The sequence below is a fragment of the Hetaerina americana genome, unplaced genomic scaffold (assembly GCF_022747635.1).
Source record: "Hetaerina americana unplaced genomic scaffold, ioHetAmer1.1.p SCAF_38, whole genome shotgun sequence".
In the NCBI taxonomy this organism is placed as follows: Eukaryota; Metazoa; Arthropoda; class Insecta; order Odonata; family Calopterygidae; genus Hetaerina; species Hetaerina americana.
In genome coordinates, this window is record NW_027286963.1 from 2,717,690 (window position 1) to 2,733,538 (window position 15,849).

Genomic DNA, 15,849 nt, shown 5'->3' on the forward strand with positions numbered 1-15,849 from the left:
AATATTTTGTGACTCCTAACAAGAGACATTCCAGCAACCTACTCTAAATCAGGTCCCTCTTCATGTCTGAGTATTTCCTTCCTCCCTTTATCCCGTCCAACATCCCTATCCTGTGCCTGCCCTTTCGTCGTTTGCCTAACTTTCTGCCCTTTATTACAGTTTTCAGCATCCCACTGCCTTAATATCCTGACTTAACGTCCCTCTCATCAACTCCCTCCACCTTGTGAAAGCCTCTTGGCCTAGCGCAATTCTTCTCCTTACGTCCTTACTACTTTGACCGTGTTGGTCCAAAACACTTCCGAGATACGTAAACTGTTCCACCTGCTCTAGTTTTTGCCCTCCTATTTTAATGTTAAGCTGGGCCTTTTTATTTCTAGAAAATCGCATAACCTTTGTTTTATTAATATTGTTTCTCATCCCATACCTGTCGCACTGAATTTCCAATTCACTCAGCAATGCTTGCAACCCCTTGACTGACTGAGAAACTAAAGCTTGGTTATCAGCAAACCTAACTGATTTTACGAATTCCCCGCCCACTTTCATTCCTACCTCCAGTTCTTCCCATGTCTCTTTAATCATTTCCTCCACATATACGTTGAACAGCAACGGACGACCCTGCCTTATACCTCTTCTTAACACTGCCCATCCGATGTTTGACTACATCCTTAATTTTTAGTCTTTAAAGTTAATACAATATATCCTTTTGTTCGTCCGAAAGAACTCGTGGCAACAACTTTCCACACGCCTTTCTCATGCCAATGTTTTCGGTCACAAGTCGATGCACATCACTGATAGGGATGCCACGCACCCAAAAACCCATGGGGACACTTAATCTGCGATCCCTGTCCAACAAAGACAAGAGATCTCTTGCGAGGCTTTCATCGCTTTTTGTGGTCGAAGGGCATCCTGAATGTTCGGCATCTTCTCTGCCCTCTCTAAGCAACTTTTGCGACTCAACATCCGATCTACCCAAGGCATTATCACCATAAGCTGCTTTACGCTTGTGATGAGTCTCTTTCATGAGTCTTTTTCTTTTGCCCAGTTTCACGCAAAGTTTGATCGTGTGCTTTGTTTCAATAACCAGTTTATGACTGACCATGACGAGGTTATCCTATACAGGTTTCGCAAACGAACGATCTGCACTCCGTTAAGGCTGGGAGCCAACTTCCATCAGCCTCCAGTCTTCCCTGAGATTTACCCCTCTCAAAATTAGTCAGAGAAACCTCCGCCCGTCCGTCCGTCTACCCAGTAAAAAAAAAGAATGCTACTTTTGGGAGAGACTTTGTCCATCCGGGTGCTTGGGTTTGTTTGTTTATGATTGCGCATCGTTCGAAAGGGAAAACGGTCTCCTGAATCCGCTTGTGACGATTAATCATCGTAATTGCATCAATATAATTTAGTTCAATATTAATTGTCTATGTGTCACTAGGAAACTCGTATGCCCAGTAACTTTCTACAAGTCACAAGTCTTGTCTGGTTTCTTCGTGAATTAGGTGACTTCCTGCCTAATTCTTCCATAATATCCCTCAAGATTATTTTCTTCTCGTAGCAATTTTGAAATAACCTAGAGGAATTTCCCTGGCCCTTTTACTTAATTAATTACGTTTTCTCCTATGAGTACCAAAGTCTTTCCCCGTATTTTTAATGTGTCCGTACTAAGGCTAAGTAACAACGTTCTCTTACTTTATTATTGTATATTCCTAAAATCCTTCTCATAAAAACAACCCTTGACAAAGTAGAAGTGGGTAACATTTAGAATGATATCAGGGTATATTAAAACAATATAATCCGGATAATACGGGGCACAAGTAAATTAGAAAACATCTAAAAAGATAAAGCGGGAGTAACTAAAGACAGAGAAGACCTGTGTAGAGGAACAATAATATATTTTAGGGATTGATCAAGCGATAGTTGCAATGGCATATGAAACAAAGGAGTAAATAGAAGCCATAGGGGAGAATGTACAGCACTAAACATGTTACGAGAAAGAAGAATGCTGAGAAAGAGAATAACATAGAGGTAATAAGTAACAGACCATCATCGGAACTATTATCAAATCTAATATCAGAGCCAATAAATTTAGGAGGTTGGATTGGTAGGGATAAAATAACAATAATTGCGTCAGTTGATGACAGGAACCTTAAACTTAGACATAAAAATTAGAGTAGTGAAATTTTAACGTGGAGTGAAGTTTTGCTTATCTTGGAAACTTAGAAGTTGAAGAAAAAGGATTAGTGTATACTGTACACTTTCAAGATACGGGTTATGAGAAAAATGGAGAAAATAAAATGGATGGAAGGAAGAAAAACTGTTAAGTCCTGGGAATGGTAGAGTAAGGGAAAGGAATGTTGAGAGAAAATCGAAAAAGTCATGACAAGTGGATGCAAGGGATACTGAAAGGAGGAAGTGGGATACTGAGGACTTATGTAAAAGGGAGAATTCTGGGAGAGAAAGGTGCAAGGAGGAAAAGGATATGTATTTTAGTTGTAATTGGAAGGGAGGTAGAAAGTATGCAGAGCTAGCCAATGAGTTTTTTTTATTATATTTAGTATAGCGTTTAATGCTATGTATTTTATCATGTTGGTTAGAGCACGGTAGTATGCAGTCCCAGTGTTCGTCGAAACCCTACCATAAACTGAGAGACTACTAATAATAGGGAAACACCTTTTTGGTATGTATTCCGACAAGTAAGCACAGGAAGGAAGAAATAGGTAGTGAATCTGATCAAATAGAAGAAATAATTGGGGACTTTAACGGTTGAAGGAGGGAACGAAGAGCAGGGTAACAATTTTCAGAAATATTGCTGACTTAGAATATTTTGGATTCGCAATCCAACCCACCTTCTTGAACCGGATTGCACAAAACATCGAGTTTCTAAATTATTGATCCATCAACCTTCTCTGATGTTTGAAGTCAGCACAGGGTGCTTTCCAAAAGTAATGCTTTTATTTTTTTAAAAGTAATTTATTGAACAGATTTGCACAAACACTTAAAATTCTTCAAAGTACTGTCCTTGGGCCAATACAAATTTTTCTAGTGACTCTGCCATGACCGGTACGCGCCCAGGAAGGCGTCTTCTGGGACCGCTCGCAAGGTCTTCGTCATGGCTGATTGAATCTCTTCCATGGACGAAAAGCTGGTTCCTTTCAGGGCTGCCTTAATCTGAGGGAACAAAAAGAAGTCTGCTGGGGCGACGTCAGGACTATAGGCGGGGTGGCGCAGCGTTGGCACCTGGTGTTTGGCCAGGAACTAGCGGACTCTTTTTTCCATCGACTCTGCCATGCGAAAGCGTCTCCGGGGATCTCTCGCAAGGTCTTCGTCACGGCTGGTTGGATCTCTTCTATGGACGAAAAACGGGTTCCTTTCAGGGCTGCCTTAATCCGAGGGAACAAAATGAAGTCTACTGGGGCGACGACAGGACTATAGGCGGAGTTGGGCAGCGTTGGCACCTGGTGTTTGGCCAGGTACTCGTGGACTCGTAGCGCTTTATGGCAACGCGCGTTGTCGTGATGGAGTTGCCAGGTAGTGGATATGTCTTTTCTCGTCCTGATGACCCCTTTGCGGAGTCTTTCCAGCACATTCATGTAGTAAGCTGCATTAACTGTCTATCCTTGAGGAACAAACTCCTTATGGACCACGCTTTTACTGCCGAAAAAGACACTGAGCATGAGTTGTCACTTTTGATATGCTCATTCTTGCCTTTTTGGGCTTGGGGGACTGGTCGGTGTGTAACTTAGAGCTTTGGCATCTGGATTCTCGGTCGTCTTCAAAAACTCAGGTTTCATCAACAGTAATGACGTTGTCCAAATATCATGTTCATTTTCAATACGTTGCCAAATTTTACTCGTTCACTCGGTTGGTCTTTCGTGACTCGGTTGGCGCGCAGAGGTTTACAATAGCTGACTTCCTGCTTCTTGAACATCTTAAAGAGCACTGAGACCAGTTTCGCGGCAAAGCTTAGCGTTTCCCACCCCCCACCTATTCCAAGAGGTTTAATCCCTGCGACCAATAGGAGCAGTGCGGGAAGTTCAATTGCATTTCTTTTGGAACGCACCCCGTATTTTCATTTAATTACCTGCAGTGTACCGGTCCTACAGAGGAAAGTAGGAAGAAACAACTTCCAGCTTTCTAAATAGAACAAAACAATTTTGAGATTTGGGAAATATTCAAAATTGCCTTGCTCCGGATTGCAGTTTGCCCACTATGCTTTGCCCACTGCACAGTTATCTGACGGAAGCATGTAGAAAAGTCAGCTTTTGAAAGATTCCAAATGTTTTTCCTTTAAGAAAGTAAACAAACAAAGTAATACGTTCATTAATTTTGCCTTGAGAGCACGAGGACCATCTGGTTTATTGTATTTATTTTCTGAACATAAGTCGTCGGTGAGTGGATATCGAAAGCTCGTATGGGAGAAATCTGCCTGCAGTTCCGTGGGCACAGGCACCCGTAAAAAATAAATCAGACCCCGGAGTTTCCTTGAGTGTATGCAACTTCCATGGACAAATGAATTGCCAAGTACATAATCAACAGGGGCAAGAGAATTATGAGTTCTCTTGACGGTCCATCATCATCCTTAAAATTAGCGTGCAGGCAAAGCAAACAAACACCTGCATATACTTACAGCCGCCGTTTCGGGAAAATTCCTCATAAAAAATGAAAATGTGAAAAAAAAGGAACTTCAAGGTTTGCTACCCGTAACGAATACGAAAGGAGTTAACAATGTACAACCCCACGATGCATTACCTTATACTGGATTAGTGCAAGGACCCTAGAAAAACACAAAATTGTCCACTAACTGTATGAAGACTTAAATTATCCTTCATTCGTTTCGTTCAGGATGATCAGGTTACTTCAACATCTGCATGTTGTGAACAATAATAAATTTACTATCACGAGCATGTACGTGACTTAATGAGAAAATTTACGACATAACTATTCCAATACTATAACCACTGAAAAAGGAAAGAGTAAAAATCTCAGATTAAACCAGTATTTTTCAGTCAAAGTGAACGTTAACATTTTGTGAATTTTCCTTCTATTTCATTCCAGCACACTTCCACGAACCCTGCAATTCATTGCGCAGACTATTCCTTCATGGAGTTCGAAATACTGGAGGAAATTAAACCTTCTGGAAATAGACCTCGGGTCATTTTTATATAGGCGCCTATACTTATCACCGCAAGGGCCCGATATATGCAAATATATATTCACGGTAAATAAAAATAGTATCCTCTAAATGTCTCTATTTTTACTTAAGCCGCTGTTAAACTTGTTTTACTGACAGCTGTTAAACTTGGAGACTGGCATTTATATAAATTCGAAAAACATTAACCACTCGAGAAGTAACTAGACGGGCACACAAGTAAATGAATACTTAACGAGAACGCCCTAAGGACGTGTTATATCCAAAGCAGTATTACATAAAATGAATCAGGACGAATTTGAGGGAATAATGGATGTAAATAAATGAGAGTGCATTGGATAAACTGTATCAGGTAAGAGCTTGCACTTTATAGAAAAGAAAAATGACTAAAATCCGCTTAAACAAAAAAAGAACAGAATTATTCCAACCAGAGTATTTGTACTCAAATTAACCGAGAAAACTATAAATGGCTGAGAAATAAGTGCTTCTTTGAAAAAAACCATTTGCATCATAGTTGCATTCGAAAAATAATGAGATTATTTCCAAGTTCATAATGGATAAGCGCAAACTGATTGCAGATTTTTTAGATTAATCAGTTTTCTGAGAATTTAACGATGTTAAAGTGTAAAAATCATTCGCCTTGACTGTAAATGATTTTTACACTTTAAAATTGTAGCATTTTAATTCATTTTAGCGGATGACTCCGTTAAAAGTTACTGTCGTAGCATCTCCCACATCTCTTTGCAGTTGTCGATAAATTTAAAAAAACTCCTCACCTCACGGAATTAAATCGTTTTCAAGGGTGATAAATTCGATAAATGCTTCGTAGCAACTCTCCAGACCACCCTGATTACTGCCGAACTCTTCGTTACCTCACAGCTCCTTGCATCAAAATTTTCCAAAACCAACTTCTCGTAATTCATTCTAAGCCACCCTCTGGAAATATTGCCCCTACTATTTTTTACCAGAACACGTAATTACGGCACCATATATTTCAATAAGAATGTTTCAAAAGAAAACTAAGGCTACATCTGATGAAATATATCACAGAAAGTTCGATGTATATTAAGTTGTTCCTTCTCTGTATGATTTCATATAATTTTTTTTCGACGGTTACATAAACATTAAAGCAATAACTTTCAAGATTGTCAAATATTTCATCAAAATACAAGATTTTACAGCCTCAGTAAAGGTTTCCTACGAACAGGAGATACCTATAACCTCTCCTCTTTTCGCGGAAATACTGCTGGTTTCCCGAAACCACCCTCCTCCAGTAAATTACTATCAACAGGGAAAAGACTAAACGTTAATTAAGGGAACAAATATTCTAAACGGGGGGGCGGGGCGATATCCTCGCATATTTTTTCTTTCCAAACGCAAGGCATACTCTCTCTCTCCCCGACGGACCACGTCCCGGAAGCCATTATTCACCCCGCCCAAGACGGGGGCAGGAAGCCACGGAACCCTCCCTCCATCCCCCCCCATCTCTCTCTCTCTCCCTCACCGAAGTCTTACACTCCACCGAGCTCCTCGTGGAAGAGATGCTCCTTCCCGAAGCCACGATTAGGAGGGCACGGGAACAATGGCTCATGTTCTAGCGACGCAGCATCCTTGCATATTTTTGAAAGCTTCCAAAACCTTTATTTCTGATGACGAGAACACTGCAGATTCAGGGATAAAGCACGTACGGAGAAGCCCGCCGCCTGAGAATAATGGAATCCCTCTAGACGCTTAGCTGCGCAGCCCACGGTAAGGTGGGGTAAAAAGGTGGGGGAGGGAGGATAAGGGTGTGGATGCAGACGGGGTGGAGGGGAGGGGTCGCCGGTGGGAGTGAAGAGAGCGAAAGGACGACGGGGGTGGGTGGGGAGGAGGGTAAAGGTTGGATGAAACAGGGCGGGAGGGAGTCTGGGTGGGGGGGCGAGGGGGGAGGTGCAGGAGTACAGCGCGGTGGGTAGGTCGTCGTGTGAAGAGGCGAAGGGGGGAAGAAAGGCGGGAGAGCCGCAAACATGGCGCCCGGGCCGCTTCCGTTATTTTCCGCGAACAATGCGAGGTCTGCCGAAGAAGGAGGGGGGGGTGGGTCAAATTGTCGTCCAAGCAGGGAGTCAGAAAAGCTAAGAGTGGGTATCCAATACTCAGAAAGAGAAAGCGCCAATAAAAACAACACACGTGACATTGGCAAGTTTCACGCTTTGAGGTTCGGTGTTTTCGTGCATGTTGAAATAAACCTAAGCTCAAATTACGATCAGCAGCCTACTGAATTGCCGTAAAAATATTTTACTTAATGTTATTTTATAAAAATTCAAAAAAAAACAATTTGAAGACTAGGCTAGTCTAATAATAATACCATGAAGTTGTGTAATGAACGATATGTACCAGTGAATAACCATGGATATCGGAACGTTTCCAGGACTAATTTACTAGCTTCCCACACCGTATAAGACTGGGGTTCGAATCCCGGAGAAGACTGTTTTTTTGTGGTTATTTTTCTGGGGTATCCAGATCCCTAGTACTTAGGGTACTACACGAAGGGCACTCAAACTGAGTACACAGTCCAACGGATGGGATTTTCAATTGCGTAACCCCTTGGCGGTCCTTCGTTAGGAGCATTACTAATGCCGACGCCGGGTTTCCCTTCATCCTTCCTCCATTACCTGAACGTCCCATCCCTACTCACCCACTCATCTCTGATGGCATAGATGACCTTAACCGTTGGTCACCTACCCTAATAGCTAGAAGGGCACTTCAGAGAAGTCAGTCATCTTGGGATGGGTGTCCAGAATTTTAGGCCCCGAGCTAAGGACCCTCAAGCTCGTAGTGTGAGAGCGATGAACGCTTTCTCTCAATTCTCGGGGGCAATCTTGTAAAGGCGAGTCACGGGAGTACGTTGCGAATATCCTATTCACGGGTATGAAATAGTAAAAATTGAAGAAATTTTCGCGAATAAAAATTTTATTTTAAAAGTAAAAAAACCTAATATTAAGTAGATCAATTGAACTTTTAGGAACTGTCATCGAATTATGCTAGTACAAAATGTTCAGATAAATCTAATACTTAGTTTACGAAATAATTAATTTCAATGGATTCAAATTATTAATTTGAATCGATCTCTTAATTAAAGTTGAACAAACTATACTAAACCACGCAACTCTAATGAAAATTTTGACAAGCAAAAATTACTCTTTTATCAACTAAAATAAAATATTGAGATTCGACGTTCTCTTGTTTCGAGCACATAACGTTGCCGGAGCTGAATCTGCCGTACATTTTAGGGGCCTAGGAAGCCTTCTTCAGAGGAAACGAAAGTGGATACTTGGACCCTAGGCACTTTTACCAGGATTCGGAATGGTTCAGAGGCTAATTCACTAGCTTCCCACCTCTGAGGTCTCGGGTTCGAATCACTAAGTCGGCTGAATATTTTTCAGAAGTACGTATTCCGATCACTGCTTGGGATGCCATGTTTGGAGAACATTTCTAAGTGGAGTAGGTCATTCGTCGGATGAGACGTTAAATTGGGTACCCCTAGGCGTCAATCGTTAATACGATTGGCGCCTTGGGGTACTCAGTACCTTCGTAACAGGCAAATGCTGACATCGGGTTCCTCTCCACCCTTCGACCATACCCTAAACATCCTAACCCAGGCAAAATACCAACCTATCCAAAAAGGCGAAAACGACCTCTGTTATCGATCTTACCCCCTAGTAGCTACTGCAATTACACCTCATTTCTACCCTTCGTTTGGAATACGGTTTAATACTGTGCTGTTAAATTTTACTTAGCGCTTGGTGATTATCTTATTTTTTATATTGCATATACCGACTGCTTTGGCGCTAGTGTCGGGTATAAAGATCTGACATGTTATCCATTCCTACATTTGCTAAAACTTGTGGCAATGACTAGCGCAGTCGAGGCGTCCGATCATCATATAAAGTTAACTTATTGAATCTTAAATATTTTCCTCAGTTTCCAAAGCCTGGATTATAACCAATGACTGTGTGCCATGTTTTAGTTCAGCGATAGCTTTACTACGAGTAGAGGTGACACCAATCAGACTCTTCTCAACTGCATGGGAGTAACCAACCCAATACAATACCACCCTCCATTGGCCATATGAATTTTTAACCAACGGAACCAAGTGATTCCCAAGTCATGTTTCCCAACATGGGCGATGCGCGCACCCTGATTCCGAACGATGACCGCGACCATGCGATTAATAATAAAATATGCTCTGTATTTTCTTTTGGATGACATTTCACATGATTTTATTTTGTTTTCAATTTTTCTGTATTACTCAGATTCATTAATTCAGCAGTAATCTATTGGGATTAGGGTGGGTATTCGATGATTCAGTGACTTCAAATGACTTTACTGAAAAGCCCTACCAAATATGGCAGAATTCATCCTTACACCCCACACTAGGTGTAAATATTACAATGGCTCATTCTTTTGCTCTGCATACTTTCTACCTCCTATAAATTCTATCCAAAATGCCTCCTCTTTTTCTAAACTTCCTTCTCTGCCCTTCTTTTCTTCCCTCTCTCTCACTTTTTCCAAAATATTCCATGTTTAATGGTCCTCAGTAACCCATTTCATACTCTCCGTATCTTATGCATCCACTTGTCCCGCCTTCCTCAAATTTCTCCCAAAAGCCATCTCCCTTCTTCCACTACGCCTAGATCTTCATCACCGATTTTCCTCTTCACCCATTTCATTTCCTCCATTCCTCTCCATACCCTTATCTTGAAAGCCTCGCACTATTATTTGTATTCATGGTAGGAAAGGCTGAGGTCATTTTTAATATTTAAAATAGGTGAGCGATTCGTTTGGGGTATTTGTACATTCAGAGAATAGGCGGAGGATGGAAAGAAACCCACAGTTGGCATTAGCCAACTCTATTCACTAAATACACAGTGAGGTCACACAATTTAACGCTCCTGACCCGAAGTACTGCATACTCCGCTCGAAGTGCTCTTCACAGGTGACTCTTTAAGTAGGTACCACTGATAAAATCCTGTCACCTTCGGAATTCGAACCAGGGGCCTTTGGAAGGGAATTCGGTGCACAAGAAACCATAACCATCTACATGCCCTTCAAAACGTTTCGCGTAATGAACTTATTCTCACGTGGTCATAAATTAGTACATATCCTGTTATTGAATATTCTTGCATGTAAGTACCTCCTTTCATGCGATTAACTTTCATCTAGGGTATGAACAAACTGATATTTGTGTAGATATCATGATTGGGTTTGTGCATGCATGGCTGATGACCTAACACCCCCCGCCATACGCCCTTTGCGGCGATTTGCGAGGTGCTATGTAGATGTAGATGATGCTGCGCGAAACTTTTACGGCTTTTAATCACCTGAACGCATTCCATTAAAACTTCATGGAAAAACTGTCAACGGAAAAGCATTCGTGTCCATCTTTTGAGGGTACTTCATTTTGTTTCTTCGATTCCTGTAAAGGGAGGCGTTGTACAGGCTTTTGCGATGGCACTCAATACTCCGCGCAATGTATTAAGCATATCACCCACCACGAATGTCGTGGGTCTGAATCTCGCCCTGTGAATGGATGTGCGGAGTTGTCAAGTCATGAATTTTCATCAGTTGCAGCACTCGCGGTGCTGTATGACCTGAGCCATTGGAGCATCTTTGAGACTGGATCACTAATACCACTATTAGGGTTTGATGCACGTGGGGAACTGACGTTCGAACATCAGATTGTATAAGGGGGGATTACTGAGCACTGCACTTCGTGCGTGACGGTAATTCCTATCATTGAAGGCTTCGGGCGTGACAATCCTCACGCCGAATGGAACAATAAGCTGTCGCGAAATCCTCTTCCGAAGAGTAAACCATAACGGTCTCCGTGTCCCTTTGAGACTTAAGCCGACAGTCTCATCCGAGCCCTACGCAATTTAACAAAAAAATGAATCGAGGATTCTCAGCGATAGACATATTAGGGGTTACTTTTACAGCATGTATGACGCTCAGAGAAATAAAATTTCTTTTGCCTCATCTAAACTTCGTCGTAATTTAAAAATCTTTTCGCGTTCACTATTATTCTACATTGCATTTCATCGAAAATTCCTCAAAGTTCTGTATTATCTATTTAGCCACGAGGAAATGTAAACGCCGTACCTCGGTATTATTCCAGGCGACGCCTCTGATGGTCCTCAGTTTCACTCAAGCTGTGTGATTTTCTCGGGTACGAGAGGCATTACTGGGAAACCGCGGGAGGCACAGGGAAAGAAACTGCTCACCTTGTTGATGTATGAATCTCACACCCCTAGAATAGCATTGGTTGAACTCTACAACCATCAAACTGGTACAGCAGAAATGCATTGTGCTTGATCCACTTCCTAGAACCGGTGACTTTTACACTTGCCTACTTCCTCCGGCGTCATCCGATCATTTATATTTATGCCTCCAAAAGTTTGCAAAATAAGCTGCCTCAAGGTAATTTAAAAAGGTTTTGGCGTCGGGCAGAAATGAAACCAATAAAATATGAATGCTTTTGCCTTCCTGAAATCGCTCAATAATTCGGTAACAAAGAGATTTCTACTACGACTCGATATTATTTTATCTAGGTGAATGGGTATTGACAATGAGTGGCATTCATTATCCCTATGTATAAATGTAGATTAAAAATGATTTTTTTAATCACACGAAAAATAATAGGACTTCTTAAATATTTAAAATGCTTTGAATGCATTTGCGAAAAGAAAATTTCAACATTTACAAGTATGGTGGTATTCAAATGTGTGCACGTTCAGAGTGACCGTCCCTTTTTTTTATATATTTTATAACTTAAGTGCTGCCCTCAAAGGTGTTGTGGGTTTTATTGCGTAGAATTCGAAAAATTCAAAAAATTAGGAGAGTGGAGACATTTAAGAGGCAATGAAAAATGGAAGACAATGTAATAAAGGAAAATATTCGTGTAAAGAGGTGGAGGGAGGAAAATGGTAAGAATTTCAGATGGTATGAATAATTTCAAAGCGCGCTAAATTTTAAATGAGTTCAATTCGAAAGGTATTGTCGTCATCCAGCCCTTGGGGATATATTGACTAATATATGAGACCACGATACCGTGTAAACAGTAACAGAATTTACGGTCAACTGTAACTGGTATAACCTTGTGGACTTCTTCCATATCAAAAAGATAAATCATAAATTTGTTTTACACATTAGTTTCAATGCGTGTGGTATTCCTGGATTTCTGTGGGAAGAATAAACGTGGAAATGTCTTGCAATCACACCCAATGATTCAGGTCTGCGAAACGTGTTGTGATCGGGTAAATTAAAAATTAGGTGTGGAGGAAAAAAGTTACCACTTTTTTATCCTTTAAATAGGTCAGGTCCAAAACCATTAATCCATTTTCCTTGGCGAAAAATAGTAAATCTGATAATTTTTACTATTTTAATTCGCAATTAAGCAATTCTAAGTGAATGGTATAAGCCTGATATATGGACTTCTTTCAACGTCTGACTTATTTTAGGACAAAGTGAGTTCTCCGTTCACTTAACTCATTAACCCTCTAGCTGAGGAATAAAGGTTCTATACTGTGGATACTCAATGTTCCGAATACTGCGATTTATTAATTCATATATGTTCTAAAATTTATAAAATTCACATGTTATAACTTTTATAATTGTCCGTTACAATAAGATTAATTCAGTAATTAGATAATTCTTTTAAAAAAGTAACGAAGTTGACCAAATCACTTGTATACCGTGACATGCACTAAAAAGGCTGTGGATTTTGAAGTTAAATTTCTTCAACTTTGGGGAAAAAATTGAAATAATTTACACTCGTACGTACTTCTAATTCAATTTATGTGATACAATTACCATAGAGAAAAACTTTAAATGTATTTCTGAAAAAACTCAACAGTAAATTCTGGATAGCCCGAGCAGAGAAAAATCATAACAATATTTTAACACTAAAGTAAGTTTCAAATCTAGAGAATCAATCAAATTTAGGCATCAATAGAATAACTTCTAAAGAAATTAATGCTTAAATTTTGGTTGGACAATATTATTACATTTGGACTTAAAATACGCTGAACCTGCTATCTAATGTAATTATTCCCATAAATTGATTTCAGATAATGTTGCTAAACTATAATGATTTCGATAGTGAATGCGTATGAAAATGAACATTATTTCTTCTCGGCATATTTCTGACGATACGAAGATCAGGTCTGAGACTGAAAATCGAGTTTTCACTCAAATTCGCAGAAATGTATACATCTTCAATATTTTAATCCTCATTTTTCAGAATGTCCATACGATATCGAGGCTCTGATACCAATATTGAATTTCTGCATGTGTTTCCATTATAATTCTACATAGATGTAATTCAGATGGCGTATAATATATATATATATATATATATATATATATATATATATATATATATATATATATATATATATATAACACTTTTTGAAAGACTCACGGACGTGAATAATAATGTATAACACTTAGCACTAGTGGACACAGACAAAAACACAGAAACACACAAAAAAAGAGAATCACTATTTTTCGAATTTTCGGTGGTCGTTGCCACCTTTATCAAGGAGGAGAGGGACAGAACTGAAGGGAATACGAGGGCTGGAGCGATGGATGGAAGGGGAAGGTGGGGAGGGAATTCCGAAGGGACGGGTTTGGAGGGGCAGCGTTAGAAGGGTGGGGAAAATGTAGAAGGTGATGGGGGTGGAAGGGGGATGAAAATATAATTAGAACAGGGTAATTAGTGCCTAATATTGATTCCTGGCCAGTTCCAGGACTCCAAAAGCCAGATGAAGGATTGCTCTAGTGTTTTCAGTTTCAGAGGAGGATCAGAGGGTGGGAGGGATGCTATGATTGATACACTATAGCATTTATCAAAGGGAGTGTTGTGTTCGGAGGCGTGTTTGGGGATAGGGAGCATGTCAATGAAGGAAGAGTTTTTGCATGAGGCTCGGTGGTTGTTGATTCTGATATTGAGGGGTGTGGTGGTTTGCCCAATATAATAGGCAGGGCACAGTTGGCACTTCAGAAGGTACACTACATTGCTAGAAGTGCAAGTAGAGGAGGGAATTGGTGGGAGAGAGTTAAAAAGCGGGTGGGAGAGGGATGGGATTTTGGTTTTGAAAATAGGGCATGTTTTACATCTGGGTTTATTGCAAGGCGTTGGAGTGGTTTTAGGACGGGTTGGGGATTTAAGGAGTGGATTTGTTGATTTGAGGAGATCGGATAGGTTGGCGGGGCGTTTGAAAGTAACTGAGGGGCATTTGGGAAAAAGGTTGGCGGTGGCATTATGATTTTTTAGGATAGGGTAGAGGTCTTTCAGGATTGATCGTATAGATTCTAAGCCCGGGAAGTATGTAGTGCAAATTGAGAGAGGGTGGGGTTCTGCGGTGGAGGAAGGTTTGGGAGTGTACGCATGTTTTCGGATTCTTTTGTTCAGGAGGGATTCGGGATAACCTCTTTTGAGGAGGGAACAGTGTAGACTTGAAAGGAAATAATCAAGGGAATCAGGGTCACTACAAATTCTGTGTCCCCTTGTGGATAGGGAGTAAGGAATGGAGCGTTTTGTGTGATATGGGTGGCAACTATTGTAGTGTAAGTATTGCTGTTTGTTTGTGGGTTTAATATGTACAGAGGTGTGAAATGTTTGGTTTCTTAATGTAACATTTACATCTAGGAAGGTGATTTGGGAGGAGGATACTGTAGAACTGAAGGAAATAGAGGACGAAGCATTGAGGTCGGAAATGAAAGCTTTCAGGGAATCGGTACCATGTTGCCAGAGGAGGAAGGAATTATATATATATATATATATATATATATATATATATATATATATATATATATAATATATATATATATATATATATATATGTGTATATATATATATATATATATATATATATATATATATATATATATATATGTGTGTGTGTGTGTATTCCAAAAAGTGATTTTATCCATTTTGTGTGTGTAACCATGCCACAAAAAAATAATCAGGTGACGACAGGCTTTCTCCGAACGGATGAAATAAGTACCAATTGCGGTTAGGGTGCTTGACGCGAAAAAAAGAAACTCGAGGCTCATTTCGTGGCATTATATTATCAGTTTCCTTTTTGCTCGAAAGACAAGATCTGAGGCACTTTCCTGCCCCGTTTCAAAAGACGCAGAAATAATGGCGGAATCGAGAAACGAAACCGATGAGAGATAGAGGCTGCTTCGACGTTCAGAGAGGCTGCAAGTAGTAAGTTTGAAGTGGTGCGGAGAAAGGCTTCGTTTCGTCGAGAGGTGAATGGAGGGGATAGCATCATACGACGAGTAATTCGACGGCCCGAGAAGTTATAGTTAATTTGGAATATTCTATTGATTCAATCGGGGAAGAGATCAAAATATTTTCCAAGGAGAATAAAAAATAACATAACGTGAACCGTAAACGATTGAACCGACACACCCTGTTGTTAATTTGTCGACGTTTCGAACCATCCACTATACATCTTCATTATATACACAACACCAAACGCGTTTCTGTAGCCTAAATTTCCACCAATAGCCTATAAAATTTTGGAACGAACGACTTTAATCACACGAGATTTATTTCTTATGCACTATGATAATGACTGTACAACAAGACAAGGTTTTCCACTTTCTCGAAAGTAAACATTCCCGTAAAAATATTTTTTACAATTAATATTTCGTCA

The 15,849-nt window shown here is 40.2% G+C and overlaps 1 protein-coding gene across 1 annotated transcript in view; it reads right to left on the reverse strand.

Moving 5' to 3' along the window:
* The window catches only part of LOC139691578 (CD151 antigen-like), a 392,922-nt gene extending 379,199 nt beyond the window's left edge, over positions 1–13,723 (reverse strand). The window contains exon 1 of the mRNA XM_071589463.1: positions 13,682–13,723. The gene's annotated coding sequence lies outside the window, so the exon portion shown is untranslated. The remainder of the gene's footprint in view (positions 1–13,681) is intronic.
* Positions 13,724–15,849: the final 2,126 nt, after the last annotated feature.